The 19,457-nt window shown below is 35.7% G+C and overlaps 1 pseudogene across 1 annotated transcript in view; it reads left to right on the top strand.

The window, feature by feature from the left end:
• LOC310890758 (adhesion G-protein coupled receptor V1-like) overlaps positions 1 to 12,145 on the top strand; it is a 90,194-nt pseudogene extending 78,049 nt beyond the window's left edge. The window contains exons 44-51 of the transcript in view: positions 273 to 439; positions 525 to 668; positions 1,911 to 2,018; positions 3,038 to 3,142; positions 4,557 to 4,670; positions 7,559 to 8,124; positions 9,329 to 9,599; positions 10,398 to 12,145. The product of the transcript in view is annotated as an adhesion G-protein coupled receptor V1-like (transcript). The remainder of the gene's footprint in view (positions 1 to 272; positions 440 to 524; positions 669 to 1,910; positions 2,019 to 3,037; positions 3,143 to 4,556; positions 4,671 to 7,558; positions 8,125 to 9,328; positions 9,600 to 10,397) is intronic.
• The last annotated feature ends 7,312 nt before the right edge of the window (positions 12,146 to 19,457 follow it).

The raw sequence follows: 19,457 nt of genomic DNA, 5'->3' as shown, positions 1-19,457 counted from the left end.
TGCCTATATGTCTTCCATGTGCAGTTGTAATGAATGAAAAATACATTTACTGCTTAACTCTCATTATATCCTTAGCATTGTAACATTTCTATGTATTTATATACACTTATAACAAATACTAAGACACAACTTCATCATTTCTCATACTAGGTCTGGCTTTGGGAGGTAAATAATGGGAATGGGGTTAGAAAAGATATCAAGAGTAATATAATAGTAAATAGTGTTTTTATTTTATTTTATTTTATTTTATTTTATTTTTTACTATATTGCAGGGGGTGGTATCAGTGTCCTATCTGTCTTGCAAAGTTTTGTGGAAGAATCAGCATCTGGTTGGTGTTTCTTTACCTCAAGAGAAATCCTGTACGGTGTTCTGTTGCGTATGCCTCCAGCTTTGTTTTCTACTGTCTACCAGTGGAAAGGAGTATTTGTTCCTGTTGAGGTAAATGTTTGTTTTTGAACACCAGACATGCTAGTTAATAAGGAATTTAAGTCACAATCTTACTTTTTTTTTATTCTTCTTGCAGAATTTCAGTATGTGGAATCCTACAAGTTGTGTGTCTTTCCAAATTGGAGCCTCTTCCTACCTTGTGGTTACTCATGGAGGAGCCACACAGGGAGCTTCTAACAACAGTGTGTATGCATTCATGGCTGGACACAGATTGTTGTGGGTAAATCGATTTTAATTTTAAAATCTTAAAATAGTATGGGTTGGCAAGGACCAAGGGAGGTCCTCCAGTCTGGCCATGTTTTAGAAAAAAGCACTCTGTGTGACAAGAGTTAGTTTTGTGTCCTAAAATACTACATAACTTCAGTGATGTAAGTTTGTCATAGTTAGTTGTTTACATTGTTTGTATTTTTTATATATTTACATTTGAGGGTGCAGGGAGGATTACCTGGGAATCACAGAATCACAGAATTGTCTAGGTAGGAAGAGACCTCCAAAATCACCTAGTCCAACCTCTGACCTAACATTAACAAGTCCTTCACTAAACCATATCACTAAGCTGAACATCTAAACGTCTCTTAAAGACCTCCAGGGATGGTGACTCAACCACTTCCCTGGGCAGCCCGTTCCAATGCCTAACAACCCTTTCGGTAAAGAAGTTTTTCCTAACATCCAACCTAAACCTCCCCTGGCGCAACTTTAGCCCATTCCCCCTTGTCCTGTCACCAGGCACGTGGGAGAACAGACCAACCCCCACCTCGCTACAGCCTCCTTTAAGGTACCTGTAGAGTGCGATAAGGTCGCCCCTGAGCCTCCTCTTCTCCAGGCTGAACAACCCCAGCTCCCTCAGCCGCTCCTCATAAGACTTGTTCTCCAGACCCCTCACCAGCTTCGTTGCCTTTCTCTGGACTCGCTCGAGCACGTCCATGTCCTTCCTGTAGCAAGGGGCCCAAAGCTGAACACAGTACTCGAGGTGCGGCCTCACCAGAGCCGAGTACAGGGGCACAATCACTTCCCTAGCCCTGCTGGCCACGCTGCTTCTTATACAGGCCAGGATGCTGTTGGCCTTCTTGGCCACCTGGGCACACTGCTGGCTCATATTCAGCCGACTATCAACCAATACTCCCAGGTCCCTCTCGGCCAGGCAGCTTTCCAACCACTCATCTCCCAGCCTGTAGCTCTGCTTGGAAGTGGGGGAAGAAATTCTCAAGCAATCAAGTCATAGAACATTTTCTGGAAAATGTATGATAAGTTATGTTAATTCTGTAAATTAGTTGCTTATATATATATATATATATATAAAATATAAAGTTTTAAAAGCTATTTCATGTATAGTTTTATACATAATTTTGGAATTCTTAACATTCTATGCGTACTTTTTCTCACTATATACAATGTAATATAAAATGTATTTGTTTATATACATATGTAGATAAACATAGTCACCCTCATATTTCCCTTGCAGATACAGACTCTTTCTGTTCTGGATACCAGACGTGTGAAACATTTTGCAGTGGAGGAAGAAGACTATTTGATTATTGTGAGTCACACAAACAGTTCCAGTTCCATCCAGGTTTGAATATTCTTCAGTCTTCTCTGGCTTTAATGTGGGTAGTTTGCTTATTTCTGAAAGGATAATGAAAGGAAGTAAATCTATAAGCATGTATTTCTGACATATTATTTTTGTTTCTATTGGAAATTTATAACAGTTAAAATTCCAGACTTGTTTGGATGTATAAATACTCTCTACCTGAGTGTATAATTTACATCTGGTTTGTTTTTATTGCTACTGTTATTTCAGTTTTGAAATGTAGCATGTAAACAAAGAAGTAGCTTCTGAATATAAACCTGTTCCTCTGAAGAGCAGGCACAGCTTCTTGCAGTAGGGTTAATTACCAATTACTGAGGGAACATTGTCATAATATATGCATTTTATAACACCCTCTGGGATAAGATGCTGTTGTTACTCCAGCAGATGATATTTGCAATAATACAGAGGTTGTATTAGTAGAACGAGTAGCTATGCCTTATTGACAGCATTCTGACAATATAATTTTGTATAGGACTTCTCTGAAAAAACATAAGAACATAAGAAAATGTTAGAGCCACAGTACTAAGCCAAGCTGCTTCTGGGATTTGTGGATATCTTCAAAATCTGTTACCTACAATAGCCTAAAAAAGTGACCAGTGACCTAAATGATTGTCCTGAGTACATTTATAGCTAGCTATCTAATAAACGACTTCATGATGGTGAAAACCTATTTTTAATGGGTGTAGGAGCTCCTAAAAATACCAGTGATGATATGTCAGTGCTTTGTGTATGTTGACTATGTTCATTTACAGAAACAAACAAACAACAACAACAACAAAAACACACAAATTGCATTACGTGATACATTTTTATCTGAAATCTTTTAAGGTTTTCATTAGCTGAACTAATTGGTTGCTAGGAAATGTATGCCATCAGTGGACTGGTTTGCGGATTGGATTAACTTGTCTGTGGGAGTTTGATATTTCTATGGTAACAGTTTCTTCATTCTGCTGTGATATTTGATCTGTGTCTGATTGTCTGTTCCTTTTCTTCCTCATTAGTCTGCCTTAATCACAGTGAATGAGCCCAGGGGCAGAAATGAATTTGTGCCGCTCACTCTAATTAGAGAGAGGGGAACCTATGGGACGGTCATCATAACTTTTGAGGTGAGTTTATCCAAAAGACTTCATACAGTAGTCTGTTGGATTAAACTGAGAGGCTGTAATCATAATTTATTGAAGTGTTTGCAAAAGGGGAAGAAGGACAAAATACCTACATCTACATTAGGTAGATCTGTTTCATAAAAGGGATTCATATTAACCGTCATATAGAAAATACTGTAATTATCTGACTGTTTAATTGACTGTTTAACGTTAAGAGGTACTAGAGAAAACCGAGTATATTCTGTCATTTAGAAAGGTACGTGAGGCAACATCAGTATGTATTACTAGAAAATAATGCATATTAAGTATGTAAGAAGTGTCTTATCTAAGTTTTTTTAATTTTTTTAAAAAATATTTATTTTACATACAAATATTCACGTGAGTCTTTAATGATTATCCCAACTTTGAACTGTGAGTGCTCAGGATTTGGTGAATTTCTGTATCTATAATCATCTGTATCTTGATCTCTATCTTGAATCCCCTGCAAATGAAGCTTTTGAAATAATTAATCATGTTGAATACTTATCCTGTTATTTACATATGTGATTTGAATGTGATACAATTACTGACTTCATTGCTTTCTTTTTCTTATCTAGCTCAGACTCTATTATTTACTTTAAAATTATATATAAAATCTTTCATATAGATATTTCTGTACTAGTTGCCTGGTCCTATAGGGTAAGGCTTTAATCTAGACCTCAAAGCTTTAGTCTAGACCTGTCAAAACCAGAAAAGCTTTGCACTGGATTTTATTAATACTAAATATAGCATGAATAGTTAAAGTACTGAATATGATTCTCTGTGCAATTTTTTGCAAATATGTTTGTTTTAAGGTACAGTAAATCTTACTCTCTGGACAATTACTTAGGTCTGTCTCACATCATTATATATGTATGTTGAAAAATAATTTACAAAATGTTCTAAAACCAAAAAATCCCATATGACCTTTAAGAGGCTTTGTAGTATTTTGAGTTTGACTGTTAAATTTAGTATCTTTAATATCACAAGTTAAGATAGAAGGGACACAAAACCAGTAAGTACTATTACTTTGTCTTGGAATTTATTATGAAATACTATTGATTCAAACTGAATTTGCATGAATATCCTTTCTGTAATATGAAAGAGTCAGTTATGCATCAGAATATACTAAAGAGTCCCCATAGGCCTATATGGAAGTAGTTTTCTTCCTCTTATTCTGGAAATACGGGATTTCTTCAGAGTGGTTGTTCTGACTTACACTGTCTGCCAGAAAAGAGCAGATTTTCACAACTGAATGTTCATGTAAGTTGTAAGTTGGAGATGGCTGAACAGATAGTCATTTGTTATGCAAGTCACACTGCATATTGGTTATTGTACTTGCACTGGATTTGTATTCCTGCTTTATAGACTTCTCATCAGACAAATCAATTCTTTGCAGATAAAAGATGGTCCAAACCCAGCTGAAGAAGACCTAAGTCCAGCTAAGGGAAATATTACATTCACACCTGGGAGATCAAAGCTGATTTATAATTTAACAGTGCTTGATGATCAGGTAGGAACAAGCTGACTTCATCTTAGGCTTTGATACGTAGAAGGTTAACTGAAGTTCTGGAAAGACTTAGAGTAATAAGTTACAAAAAGGCTTGGCTTAAATAAGGTTAAAAGCAGTTCTATTTGATGAAGTGATGTTAAATTTTGGCTCTCTGGTCTATTATTTTTACTCTTTCCAAGCTCCCTCTTTAATTCTCATCAGTGAATAGTTTTAGTTTATGTGCATATCCTGGCTGAGCAGACATGTTATCTTTGTCACTAAAGAAAGAATATTACACATTGAAGATTCACAGGGAAAAGGCAGATTCAAAAATATTTTTTGTCGTTGTTTGTTTGTGGTTTTTTTTTTTCAAATATGTTTCAGGGTAGAAACATATTTGAAAAAATCCTAAAAATAGATGAGATTCCTGAAACAAACATGCAGTCTTGTGGAAAGCATGAATACTAGGTGATAATTAACATTTTTCTGTTTTCAGATTGGCCAATTGAAAAAAAAAAACAACACACACACAAAAAAAACAAAACAAAACAAAAAAAAACCACAACATAACTCATAGGTTGTGAGGCTTTCTTTTTATCTCAGAGTAAACAAAACATTCTTCTAATTTGCAACTTGTGATTTTCCTTTTTTCTTACCTGCACTTTTCTTTTGTGTTTTTCTTTTCCTTTATAATAAGCTTAAGAGGGAAAACTGAGACATCAAAATAAGTATATATGATGCAAAACAACTTAGTAAGAAATTCATAAGAAAACAATAATGGTGAAAGGTGTGTGTCTCAGAAGTGAGCACAGAACTGTAAAGCAGCTTGTTTCCTTTTTACTCTTAGTTATAAAAAATGTCCTTCCACATTTCTACTGATACTCTAGTGTTAAGAGGCTGTGCCAACCTGGGGTGCTGAAGTGTAGAAACATCTCTTTCCAATTCAATGTAATATTTCAGTGACTTACACACAGAAATAAATTATTAGGGTCTTTTCTCTTGGGAGGATGTGATTTTATTTATTTTTATTCTGAGAAATGCTCTCAAACTTCTGTTTCTAAAAGTTTGATCTGTATTTGGTGTGTCTAGTCAACGTCTTTCCACTCTTTGAAAGTCTTTCACAAGTGTATGTGAAAGATGAATTTTGCACAAAAACCTTTATTGATGATGATGATGATAGAGTTCACAAGAATCCAGTAACACTACTGTCAGAACTTAATTTGAGCTTTTAGGATCTGAGTTAGGGAAACCAATGAAACAAGTATTTTTCTGAATTGTGCAGCCTTACAGAAGGTAGGGGACTGCAGTTCTGATTTCCACAGCTCTGCATTTATAGTACTTTTCCTGTGCAGGTTTCCTTTTTAAGTATAATTGCAACTTTAAGAGAAAATTAAAGAGGCAAGGCAGCACTGGAAATCATTTATACTATTATATTCGAAGTTTGACTCGTGTATTTATTGGTCAATCATGATGTAATTGAAAGCTCCACAATGCCTTATTTATGTAGGATACTAAGATTTTATCTGCAACTAAAATGGCATGTACGTTCTGACTGTCAAATGCGTATTTTTGTACTGCAAGACAGTATATGAACTAGTGAACTAAAACAAGCGTAAGTTAACATCAATTTTAATAAGATAAAATAGGAAATAGTAGTGTAGGAGAGAGGTGACAGAGAGCTTGCAAATCTCACGCTGGAAAAAAAAACAAACAACCTGCATCAGTCAATAATATTATGCAAGTTTAAGTGCCACAAGTCAAACAAGGGACAAAATTGGCCTCAGCTACAAAGACAGCGGCGTGCATACCCTTTGTGCCCTGAAACAGGATCTAAGGGTGGCCAATTAACAAATGTGTAAAAAGAGAAGAAATATTGGACCACAAGGAATTCTGAACTTTTTTTGCTCAGTAAACAGAACTACATGGAAAGGATTCATCAGCCCTATAACAAAGCAATGCCATTAGTAACACATAAGCAATTTTGTTGTGGAATTTATCTCAGAAGCAAATAATACTGTTTTTTCTGAGAGTCCACAACAAGAATGAGATGTGAGGATCTTATGTAATATTTAAATATTTCCTTCTAATCTCTCTGTATTAATAAAATAATGATATTTTCCAGTTCAACAGACTTAGCCTATCAAGACTGGGGAATAAAATGTAATAATATAAAGTAAAAAATATTAAATTCTGCAATTCAAGGCTTATAAACCCTTCTTTTTTGTCTGCTGCATCAGTTATTAGAGACTAAAGAGCTAAAACTAAAGTGCAGTTCTAAACAAACCACATGTAGAAATGCCAAAGTCTAATTAATAGATAAGCATCAGCAAGCACATTCTCAGAGCTGTGACTGAAGCTGTGCTGGGAATGTGAGTCTGTCTGAAAGTAGGAACTGTTCTTTTTCCCGTTGAATAGGAACAAAAGGGCCAAGGTAGGTTGTGTTCATATGTTGTTCCTCTGTTCTTTCAGGCATGCATAGATGTAAAATGGTGTTAACATCAGCAAATAAAGATGTCAGACTAAATAACTGTCAGGAACACTTGTGTCCAAGCAGAGCAACTTCCACAAGTTGAGTTTGGATCTCCTCACACTCTCTAGTTGGAAAGATAGAGCTTCATCTGATTCTTGCCTAGTTTTTGTTTGCCCTTTTTTTTTTTTTGTCTTTTCCCACTTTTTCATATTTCCATAGCATAGAAGTATGTCTTAGAAAATGGAAACATTCAATTTTGAGAAGGGATTTTCAAAGTTGCAAGCGAGTTTCTTTTTGCCTGTTTATTTTAATGTGAAAAGGGTTGTAATGTTTATATTATTTCCCTTTATTGCTAAATATACATAACATATTTCTAAGTAAGTGTTCTGCATGTATTTGAAATGGGACTTACACCCTGTTGCTACTATTATTTTTCCAGATACCTGAAAATGATGAATTGTTTGTTGTTCATCTCAGGAGTGTGGAGGGAGGGGCTGAAATCAACACCACAAGGAATTCTGTTCAGATTAATATTAAGAAAAATGACAGCCCTGTGCGATTTGCTCAGAGCACTTACATGGTGCCTGAGGAAGTCGAAATGCTCACAATTCAAGTGATTCGTGGTAAGGATGACAGTGGAAAATTAATTGGACCTGATGAATGTGAAGTCTCCGTCAGTTACACCATCATAACTGGGAATTCAACAGCACACGCGCAGCTCAATTTAGACTTCCTAGATCTTCAGCCAAATACAACTATTGTCTTCACACCTCTAGTTCATGAAGTATATATGAAATTCAAGATCCTTGATGATGCCATACCAGAAATTGCTGAGACCTTCCAAATTATGCTCCTTAAGGACACGTTACAGGGAGATGCTGTTTTGGTTAATCCATCTGTTGTTCACGTCACCATCCAACCAAATGATAAACCCTATGGAGTGCTTTCAATCAACAGTATCCTGTTTACTCAAACTGTTATCATTGATGAAGACCAAATTTCAAGGTACTACAGATCTTCAAACAGTATCTCGTCATGTTAAGGGATTTGTTTGGCACTGTAAAGCATCCTTAGGATTTCACTGACAGTAATTATAAAATCAGTAGTGAAAAATTAATATAGAAATCACCTACTGTGTAATTATTATAAACGATATAGAATTTTCAAGGGAGAAAATGTCTAATTATGCAGAAGTATTTTAATATTTATGAACTATATATGAGAACTGTAAATATTTAATGACATTATCAAAATACTGAAAAACCCTTAATCTAAAAGATGGATCAGTGAAGTTGTGATGCGGCCACACACCCATTCATACAAGTGGAAAATATATTTCAGGCTTCCTTTCCCAGTAAATCTTTGTCTATACTGTATTTAAAGTCAGTCTCTGGTTAAAAAATGGTGGTGAGTGTCTTCTGTGAAGTACTGAATACCCATAGACTTCCAAAAAAGTTAAATACATGTAATTTTACTGATAAATTAAAAACAAATCTCCACACAAATCTTTACAAGCAGAACTAATATCTATACAATATTGCCAGTTTTAGTAAAAATGTCCACTGCTAGCTAGTGATGGTGGTTCATCCCCAGAGAAAGAGGTAATGTATCAACCTATGATTTTATGAACAATTTCTAGTATGTAGAGCCCAGCACTTCAATATTCACTTTTTTTTTTTTCTTTCTTATACACAGATACAGGAAACGTGACATTTCCATAATCACAAATATTGATAAATTATATTTCAGTGCATAGGCAAATAGTTGAGTCACTTTATTTTAAATAAAATCATTATTTAAACACTCATGCCTGACAATTGTATTTTGATATAGTCCATAAAACAGTGTAGAAATTTAGTTGAGAAAAAGTTTTCTGAAATTTAACATCTTTCCTGAGAAAAAATATAAACATGCCAACTTTCCTCTTCTCAGTATCTTTCTTACTGTAAACAAAATAAATTTTAACTAATGTCTTTAGATATATTACTCATGTCTTTATGTATATTATCTCATGAATAAGCAACCTGAGAAAAGTCTACTTCTGTGGTATGATTTCACAAATTTTAAGTCCTGACTCAAATGTCAGTAGCAGCAGTTAATATCGATTCCACTGAAGTCAGTATAAATCTTCCAGGGAACAGATAGCTAAGTAAACCGATATTAATTATAATTGCATGTTACAGATTTTTATTTTCATTCAAAACCACAGGTTTGAAGGGATCACGATCGTAAGAAATGGTGGAACACATGGAAATGTTTCTGTGACCTGGGTCATAACTCGAAATAGCAGTGATCTGTCACCTGTGACTGCAGACCTTGTTCCAGAGACCGGGGAGATACATTTTGATCAAGGACAGATGCTGGTCACACTTTCACTGACCATTATTGATGATAACATACCAGAAGAAGCAGAGCCCTATCTTCTGAAGCTCTTAGCTCATACAATACAGGGAGGCGCAGAAGTCAGCGAACCATCTGAGGTAAGTTTGATTTCAGAACTTGTTTTGAGGAGGTGATAGATAATAATTAGGGAGTAGGATTAGGATTAGGATCCACCAGTTTTGGTGGATTGGCTAAATTGAAGTAGTTGTGCTTGAGTTTAAGTGAAGCAAGCTGATGTATTCTCAGTATAAAGAGCCACATCCAAAGTCTTTGGCTTAACATATTTTATAAGGCCAGACCTATTTAATGCAGTAGCATTTAGCTTAGAATATTCCCATCATAAATATCATTGCATAACTGCTATCTTGATTGGTTGCTTGCTAAGAGAAGGTTGAGCATTTATTTTCACTTGCTTATTTGCTGTAGGTACTGGAATGTTTTACACAGAGTAACAGCTTCAAGAGGATGGCTTAGTGATTAAGACTAACCTCTGAACTTTTAAATAAGGGGTAATTAGCATTACTGACAATTCTGTGACTCAGGTCCCTACTTTGCTTTTTGAACATATGATTGGAATGAATTTGGTGAATTAAATGATTTTTTCACAGTCTGAAATATATTCAAATTATTCACTTTGGCTGCTGAACCAAAAATCAGTTATTCAAAGCTCATTCTGACATAGATGAGGCATAGCAGGAAAGTTGCTGCTATCAGTGGTGTGCTGCTTGTGCACAAGCAACACTTTGGGGCTGTCAATCTGATTTCTTTCTTGAGTGCCAATTCACTAACGATAAAAATGTATGATGACAGTCAGGACATACTTTCATGAAAACGTGAAAACTGTGGTGTATATTAATTGTAGCATTGAGTAAGTGATGCTGTTTTCTGTTTTGCAGCTTTTGTTTTACATTCAGGACAGCGATGATGTTTATGGCGTAATAAAGTTTTATCCTTTGGAGAATCAGAAGATTGAAAGTAATCCAACAGGACGCTTTTTATCCTTGAGTTTTGTAAGGGAGAAAGGAACAGTTGGAAATGTGCAGTTAGTTTATACTGCACTGTATATTCCAGCTGGAGCTCTGGATCCTGAGAGAGCAAAAGATGGCATTCTAAATATGTCTAGAAACAGCATCCTCCTGTTTCCAGAAGGAAAAACACATCATACTTTGAGTATACCAATAAGAAAAGATGCATTTCTTCAAAATGGTGCTCATTTCCTCATACAGGTATCTCAGCTGTTTTGTTTTTGTTTTTGTTTTTTAGCTTATTTAATATGAGGAATATGATTCAATAATTGATCCTTCCCCTTGACTGTAATTTAAATGACCATTCCTGTAAAAAAAAAAAAGTGCTTAGCTCTGAAGCAAAGATTTTCTTATTTAAAAAGACATCTTTCATAACTATGCTATAAAGTTTTCTATCCCTAATCATTAGTAATTAAACAAATTTTAAAACTAAAGAGGATTCAGGTACTAATCATGGAATTTATCAAAATGAGATCAGCGTTGTCTGTTGCTTGCCCCTTGAAGCATGTTTCTGCTTGGCCTCTGACTTGGAACGTGAAAAAAATAAGGTTCTTAAAATTAAATTACTGAAGCAGGAAAAATTTCAGAAATGACATGCAAGTAAATGTATCTTGGGCTTGATACAGGTCCTTCTCCAGCAGGTCATCCCCCAGCCTGTACTGATACTTGCGGTTGTTCCTTCCCAAATGCAGGACTCTACACTTGCTCTTGTTAAACCTCATCTGGTTTCTTCCTGCCCAACTCTCCAGCCTGACCAGGTCCCTTCCAACCCCTACAATTCTGTGATACTGTGATCTTTGCTCTTCCAGCTGAACTATTCTAAATTAAAAAGGGTCAAATATACATTATATATTATATGTATATTATATTGCATTTATATATAAATTTGTTAGGAGAACTTACTTTTTTTTTTCCCTGTATAGTTTTCTTCACTTTTTTCTTTCCTTTTTTTTTTCTATCTCAATTTGTAAAAGATAACTTTTATCATCGTTGAAGGTGTTGATGTTATATCCATGAATTTCAAATTTGCCAGGTTTTATATTTTCCTTATAGTCTACCAAAGACGTTGTAATCACTTCTAAGACCTTTGAAAGATTTCCTCCCTCCACATCCTTCTCCCTACATTCTCTTACAGGAGGAATAATGAGAACAAAAAGTTTTGCCAGAATTATATTGTTTATCTAATATGCAATTTTATTTATTTATTTATTTATGGCATTCACAGTTAGGTTAGGAATTGCCTTCTGAAATACTAGAACACGTTAGTATGTTTTATGATTGCAAGAGGTTTGAGAGATCCACAAAATTCTTAAATGTCTAATTCCATGTATTCAATGTTTTTTTTTTTTTTTTTTTTTTTTTTGTCCTTTGACTGTAGTCAAGACACACATCTGATAAATATTTCAGAATGTTCAGTCATTCCAAGCACTTTGCCTGGATTTTCAAACTGTAGATTCCAATCTGTTTTTTTTTTTTTCTGTACTTTCTCCATGAACTATAAATAAAATCTTTGTTTGAAGAAATTAAATCAGAGGAGCTTTCCAGCTCAAATAATTAATTTAGAAACTCATAGAGAAGGAAAACACCACTATTTATCACTGTGACAATCCTTCTGCATCGTGAATAAATGATAATCTCAGTGAACATGTTTAGAATGAGTTGTACTTAGGCAAAATAAAGAATTGACTCAGGAATCAGCAGAGAAGCAAATGAAACTGTAGGATGAATAAAGGTACAGGAGATAATGTTAATGTGAGATATATTCCTTAGTGACACCTTCAATTAAATAACGTGCTGTAATCAGAGATGCGGTTTTTGGTATAGCTAGGAAGATTAACTCTGAAAATTAAGCTCATAAACTAATTGTTATTGTTCAAATAACTATATATTTTTTTCTCTTTGTACTGGTTTCCTTTAAAAGGTACTAAAGGAAACATTGCAGAAAGAGTAAAATCTCTGTTCTTTATTGATTATTACTTTATTCCAAAGGTACCATACAGGATCCAAATACAGCATACACTTTAAATAGAGCAAATTGTTTTGGCTGTGTAGTATTTCAGAAAGTTTACTGAGCTAATAACCGCACAATGGTGCACTTTCATCCTGTTAATTGCAGAATCGGGGCCTATGCTAGGAGAAAGCTCAGAAAAGAGGAGAAACAAACAGTGCCATCATCTGTTCTTCAGACTTTTGATAACAAGTTGGAATGGTTGAGAATCAGTTACTAAATACAGTATTTGTAAAACATTTCCATCTATCATCAGATAAATGTTCATGCATATTTCTGGGTGTTACTCAAGCAGTTGTGGAACAAAATATGATACAGCCCACATATTTATAGAGTTTGGTTTCAAGAACTGTAAGACTTTAAAAATCATCTTTTGAAATGGTGAACCATGATTACTATATGAATTTAAGAAAGGCCACTATTTTATCCCCAAAAAATAAAGCTTTACTCTATGATAACACCTGATAACTCCAAGAAAAAATGTCAGTGGGAGTTTATGCCCCAGTGAAATGTTCACAGAAATATATGCAAATCTGTTATGGAAACATTTATTGTAATGATGCATGTAGACAGAATCACATGGAATAAATAATATTTAAAGGAAATAATTAAACAGGCAAGTTCTGCTTTCCTTGGTGTGTCACTACTGGTGCTGGGCTTAGCGAGTGATGCTTCCCTTTTAAAGAAAAGGATGAAAAAAAATCTATTTCCTCTTAGTATCTATAATCTATCAGAAATGCAGTGACAAGTAAAATACAGTTTTGAAATACTGTACTGAATTTAAATTCTTAATGTGGCTCTGGTAGTTCTTAGATAGAGAATTCCTTAAAATTTTGTGGAGAGGAAAGAAAAGTGGATTATTATTTGGCTGTTTGATCAAGGGCTGTAAATTATTATGACTTCAGTGATTTCCCTAGATTTTTATCAATGCAAGCCACAAAAAATGATGTTAGACAATTGCCTATGCTGCTCATCAATGACTGTTGTTAATAGCTCTAGTAATGTATCAGCTGATCTGGAACAGAGTCTCTCTCTCTGGCTTGATCTGTGTTTAATTACATACACTAACATGATTTGTCTGGGAGGTGTACCATTCTGCTGACAGCTCAACAATATCCACTTAATTTCTTTGACATGTCTACTTACAAATTTTTATAACAGCAGTGCTATCAGTAGGAAGAATTTGCTCTGGAGATGTATACTTCCTTTATATGAAAATTACTCTGAAATGTCAGAACTGTTCTGACTTGGTGCTGAGGCTTCTTATTTCTCACTTTTCTTTTACTTTTTCCTACAGCTGGAAGGAGTTGAACTGGTGAATAGAATTCCTCTAGTCCCATCTGTGAGTCCTAGATTAGGCGAAATTCGAAATATTTCTTTGAGGATTACTCCAGATATTGCAAATGGAGAAATAGGCTTTATTAGCAATCTACCGATTATTCTTTCTGAACCAGAAGATTCCCCTGCTACGCTGGTAAGTAAGCCTTTTTATATTGTCTTTTGCTATGGAAAACTTATTTGGAGAAGGTGGAGTTTGCTGTATTCAGTGTAGCATTTGACAATTAATGTGAGGAAAAGCCTTCCTGTAAGTTCTGTCTTATCCTAAATATTCTCTTCTTTAAAAAAAAAAAAAATGCTCTGAAATAATCTGTTACTGATTTCCAGAGAACTGAGATTGGTCTTTGCTTTCTGTGTAAGTATCTAAAACCAGTTAGCCCTTGATGCTCACACAGAGCAAAAGATACTGCAGTTAGTCTCTCTCACCAATTGCGAGCATAGTCATGTAAAGTAGGACTGAGACAAATCCTGAATAAGATAGATCATTTCCCATTCTCAAATTAGAACTGGCCAAACTTTTGTTTTTATTATTATTTATTCAAATAGTAATTTGCAAGGGAGTAATCGGTTTTGCATCTACTTTTGCAAGTCACAACAAATTAATGTGTTTCACAGGTTTCCATTGCATTGCATCGAGATGGGACTGATGGTCAAGCAACTGTGTTCTGGAGTTTGAAACCCTCTGGTCCCAATCAAAAGGCGGTAACACAGGATGATATAAGTCCTTTTAACGGCTCCGTGGTTTTCTTATCTGGACAAAGTGATACCACAATTAACATCACCATTAAAGCTGATGATGTACCTGAAATGAACGAAACTGTGTTATTAACTTTGGACAGGTATTGTACCCTATTCTCTATTCATATGTATCAGCTGCAGTACTCAATTTATGCATAACAGATTAGCACAGTGTTAATTACATGGTATTGCTTGCATTGTGTTGATATGTGTCTGAAGAAATAGTGGGCCCTTGTTTCAGACTGTGTATGGGTTCTTTGACTGGAGATCAATGTAAGAAACCATTTTGCATTTATTATCTAATGACTTAACTGTTTATATTTTCATGAAAATTCTGTATGCTATTTAGAAAGTTCTTTCAGTTTTGATCTTTTTTATAGCTCTTGGTTTTAACACTTTTTTTTTCGGAAAAATAATATTTAGTAAGATAATGGGAAAAACTAAAGTGAGAACTAAAAAGCAATGCAGAACTTTTTCTGTCAGAAAAAACATTTATAACTTGGGTGTCACTGTAGAATTAGACTTGCAGTTTATTTGTTTGATCTGCATGTTCAATATTCCTTGATAATTAGATACTTCTGTCAGCTCATAGCCCCCAGAATATCCCAGTGTGACTATTATTGCAGTCTTCTGCTAATGAGAATGCAGTGGGGTTTCTGAAGCACAGTGTTCTGGTCTCCCTTCTCATCTAGTGGAGGATTTTAGGATAACAGGCTGTAAGGGCCCTCAGGTGATACTATTATCTGCATGTGAACACTGTTCAGAAAACTTAAATTAGTTTATAATCAGGAGTCTTTTCCCTCTTTGAGTTACTAACAAGAGTGTCTTGGCTATATCGTCTGTCCTGCTTCCCACAGCTCAGTTACATAAGTAAATACAGAAATACCACCACACGTGCTCTTGTATTACCTCCTATTTGTCTAAGGTACATTTTCCACTTTTACTGAAAACATACTACAGTGGTCTGCCAGCACCAGCTTCCACACTGAACATCTACTACTTACATAGTCCTTACCTTATGCAGAAGAAGTATTTTTATTCTGTACAGGAAGCGTAGGCTAGCTCTTAGATATCCACAACAGATATCCACAGTGATTCCACATTAGCAAACAATAGGCAAGAAGCTCCTCACGCTGTTGTTGATCACTAGAAGATCCCATTTCAGAAAACATGGTTTTCGAACATCTTTATGGCACACAGGGAAGATGTTATTCCTTTGCGGGATTGGCTTGCTTGATTAAAAGGTGGCTGGTTAATGCATGTAGTTCAGAACTAGTTATTTTATTCTACCTTGGCTACTCATTACATTAAAAAGGCAATCCTTTTCAGAATAAAAACAGAGACTATTGCAAGCAGTTCTCCGCTTTCTTTCTGTGGGAGAAACTGGTTTGTCTCAAGGAATTTTTTTAGAGTCTCTGGCACAAAGGGGGAAACTAGGATTAGAAATGATGGTTCAAGTTTTGAGTGTAAGGTGGCCAAGAATGCAGAGTGGTATTGAGGTAAACAAGTAAGTAGATAGAAGTAAGCAGCATGAAAGGGTAACTTTTTTGATTCACGTGTGTGAAAGTACAGTTTTCTGCCATTTATCCTGAGTTACAACTGTAGGCTATACCTTGAAAATGGTGGCTGCAACAGGGATTGAACTGGCAGCTGAACAAATACAACCAGTGTTCTGCTTTTGCTGTGTATGGTGCAAGCCGTAGGCTCTGTTGATCATGAAGTGGATGGTGAAAAGTGTGCCAACAGTAAGCAGCTTTCCCACACTTGGCAGGGTCAGAGAGTGAACCGAGGAACAGGTGGTCTGTCCTGGAAAAAGAAGTAAGCAAGGAGGAGATAGAATCTGAACTTTTCTCTAGACCTTGGTAGCATCCCTCACTTCAACTAATTAGCAGAAGCCAAGAATGAAATGACTGCAGAGATCATCCTTTCAGTACTAGACATGACTCTTCAAATTAGGGTTGAAGGATACTGGCAGGGTTACGTGTACGCCCGTGCTATTGCTTTCAGCCTGGTTGGTATTTTGTGGACAAATAGAAGATTTCAGTTTCCGAGGCTGGCAGCCAGCACCTCACAGCAGTAGTGAATGAGCATGAAAACAAAGACGCACTGTGCTGTAGATGTGCTTGTACTGTTCCGTAAATTGTAGCATAAGTCAGCGAGAAAAGAAAGCATGTAAGAACTTTAATGAAACTACAGACATAGACATATGTTCATAAGCATTCAATGTATTGCAATTATTAATAGCACGGGTAAAATAATCAAAATAATTAGTTCTAACAAGGATGTATTATTTACGGCTTAGTGGTATTGTCAAGGCAGTTCAATTTTAAATAAGCTTTAAGTGCATCCATAACTATATTTTTTCCAAGCCATTAAAAACAATGTTATCCTTTCTTGCTTTATGCTCTCTATACTTAGACCACAGATATTAAAACTAGCTCTGAATTTTGTCCACAAACTGGAGGAAAATGTATAACATGAAAAATATGATTCCAAAGAACACAGATGAGTAATGATGAGTAATGAAGGAGCAAGAGAGTCTTGTATCTGCTGAAGCTTCTTTATATTTTCTTTTTTTAGGAGCAGATTCAGGTTGAATGCCTGCCCTATCTGAATAGGCCTGAATTGAGACCAAGCATAAATAAAACCAGATGTCTGTAGTGAAATCTATGTGAGAAAGGAAAGACCTTGGTCTTCTTGATGAATGTAGGTGGAACAGGCCATGGAAATTGTGTGTGTGCTTTGTGAGAGCATATATGCATACTAGGGCTGTTCATTTTACCTGGTAAGCACAAACAGAAATCAGTTTTTTTTAAATCTGATTGCTGTTTTTTCCTTCTACACAACGTAATCTCTCACTGGCAGTTATCAGCCCCCCAGTTAAGGTGCAGACAGCTATCAGTTTGGCACCTGGCACAACCAGAGGGCCAGAACCTGCAGGGTATGTGGGCTGGGGACGTGGCCTGTGTTTGTGCTCATGAGTGAGTGGTGGTGAGACTGAGAACTTGGAGACTTTGGGATCTGGGGATAAATCACTTTTATTTTGTGGAAGTGATAATCAACAAACAGACAACTGTTTAGGCAGTCCTTATGCTCCAGCATTTTTTGAGTCTTAACTCATGGAAGTTAGGATGCCAGAACAGATCCATATGCATATGTTACGACATAAATCTCATTTACTATATATAATAAACTGAAGCAACGTTATTTGAAGATTTTTATTGTTCTAGTGATTTCTGTGATGGGATACAGATTTCCATAGGCTGACATTCTGTCATCAGTTTATGTGGAAAATGATTAGACCTATGAGTTATGAAGTAATTTTTTGAAAATTACAAATGTAAAATACAGACTTGACTATTTCACTGTGAAATATCTGGCAGTTTTTAAACATTTTTGGGTTTTAGAGGTTGCTACATGTCAAAAAGTTAGAAAAGCATAGGAGGGCCATTTAAATCACTGTGTAGTGTTGATGGACAGGGCTTAAGGGTTTATGTGTTGTGGGTTACTCACTGCCATACTGCTTAATGGAGCTAGGATTTTCTCCTTACTTGGTAATTCCCTTTGGTTAGTGTCTGTTTCAAAACCATATCTATCTTACTTATGTAAATTTTCATAGAATCACAGAATAGCTTGGGTTGGAAGGGACCTTAAAGATCATCAGTTTCCAACCCCAGTGCCATGGGCAGGGATGCCACCCATTAGATCAGGTCGGCCCACAGCCTAGTCCAACCTGGCCTTGAAAACCTCCAGGGATGCCTCAAGGGTTTGATCAGACTGCGTTTTAACGGGGAAAAAGTCATTTGAAAATAGTAGAATGTTGAAATGAGTGCGCTGGACACCTACTGCTTGTTTTCATTACTTCTCAAAATAACAACATATCTCTCCTGCTATGACTCAGAAAAATTAAAATAGCCTCAAAAATCAAATAAATGATGGATTAAACCTGGAGAGAAGGTGTTTCCTCTGATGAGAGGCACTATGGAAAGTCTAATGTGGCAAATCCTACTTTAATGCAGTTCTTTAGAGCTAGAGCCTGCCTCTAATTAAATCAGTAGATAATCCTGAAAAAATTGAAGAGGGGGTGAACACTGAATGCAAGCAAATTGAGTAATGTTCCACAAGCAATTTCACTTCCCCCTTTTTGAGATACCCTGATAGAAAAGAAAGTCTTTTAGAGAAGTGTGGTTTAATAATGACAGCCATGTAGATTCACAGTGGAAATTAAGTTTCTCATGTGTCTTTCAGAACACTCAGGTTCTGCAGAAATTCCAGATTTTGTCAAAAGTTATTAACTTCAAAGCTATTTTTCATTTATTTATTTAATTATTTTGTGGTTCTAGTTAGTTCTTAACATTGAAATTCTCATGGTACCTTAAACTTAGTCAAAACTCTAATTTCTCCTATTTTCTTGTACTGCATGTTTAAAAAAGTGTAAGAAACATTTTGAAGCTCCTGTCAGTTGTCCTAATTCATCTGTAGTTCTTGCTACATAATAATTATGATTTTTTTTACTGAAAGAATTTCCCTAATGATCAGTCATTTCACATTAGTCTTGTTGTATAAGAAATGCTTTACACACTTTGAGGTTGTATTTCTTTTGGCAGCATCATAAGCATTGCCAGGGTTTACTGTCTGTGACGATATGAAACTTCATGTCCATACATAGCCATTTTACAGGAAAAAACAAGCTGAGGATAAAAACAGGGAAGTGGCTTTCCCAGTGATTGGTATCACCTTATTCCTGGTCAAGAGTTCTTTTCACTAGCTGGAGGAGCTGCTGGCCACGGTTAAGCCACCATGTCAAAGCAGCTGTTTTAACTTTTATTGCTGCTTCTGAATAGCCC

Source organism: Anser anser, assembly GCF_964211835.1.
Source record: "Anser anser genome assembly, contig: HAP1_SCAFFOLD_187, whole genome shotgun sequence".
In the NCBI taxonomy this organism is placed as follows: Eukaryota; Metazoa; Chordata; class Aves; order Anseriformes; family Anatidae; genus Anser; species Anser anser.
The sequence above is the reverse complement of the archived record's forward strand: the minus strand, read 5'-3'. Positions and strand labels throughout refer to the sequence as shown.